The following is a 387-nucleotide window of genomic DNA, read 5'->3' as shown; positions in this document are numbered from 1 at the left end:
TCTCTCTCTCTCTCAGAAGGCAAATATCTCCAACATCGTTTCCTGTTTTATGTAAAATAGCATCAATCTATAACAAATGTATGTGCTTATTTTACATAAACTATAAAAAAAACTAATAATTTCCTATTTTCTTTTGTAGTTTTTGTCACAGACGATATGATTTACAGCAGCTAGTTTAGGTGCAAAATCTCTCCAGACTGACAAGCTGTGACATCTGCAAGTGGATATAACATAAAGCGACAGTAAGACGCACTGTAGGTAAAATATATGTACGCCTAAAACTCCTACATGCTACCCAGCAATCATCATTGCATACCTGTATATGACAAAAATATAAAGTTTTTTTAATATGTATTTATATTTTATTGAGAGTTTATAGCTTCAGTA

The sequence above is a fragment of the Epinephelus moara genome, chromosome 24 (assembly GCF_006386435.1).
Source record: "Epinephelus moara isolate mb chromosome 24, YSFRI_EMoa_1.0, whole genome shotgun sequence".
In the NCBI taxonomy this organism is placed as follows: domain Eukaryota; kingdom Metazoa; phylum Chordata; class Actinopteri; order Perciformes; family Serranidae; genus Epinephelus; species Epinephelus moara.
This window is presented reverse-complemented; position numbering follows the sequence as displayed.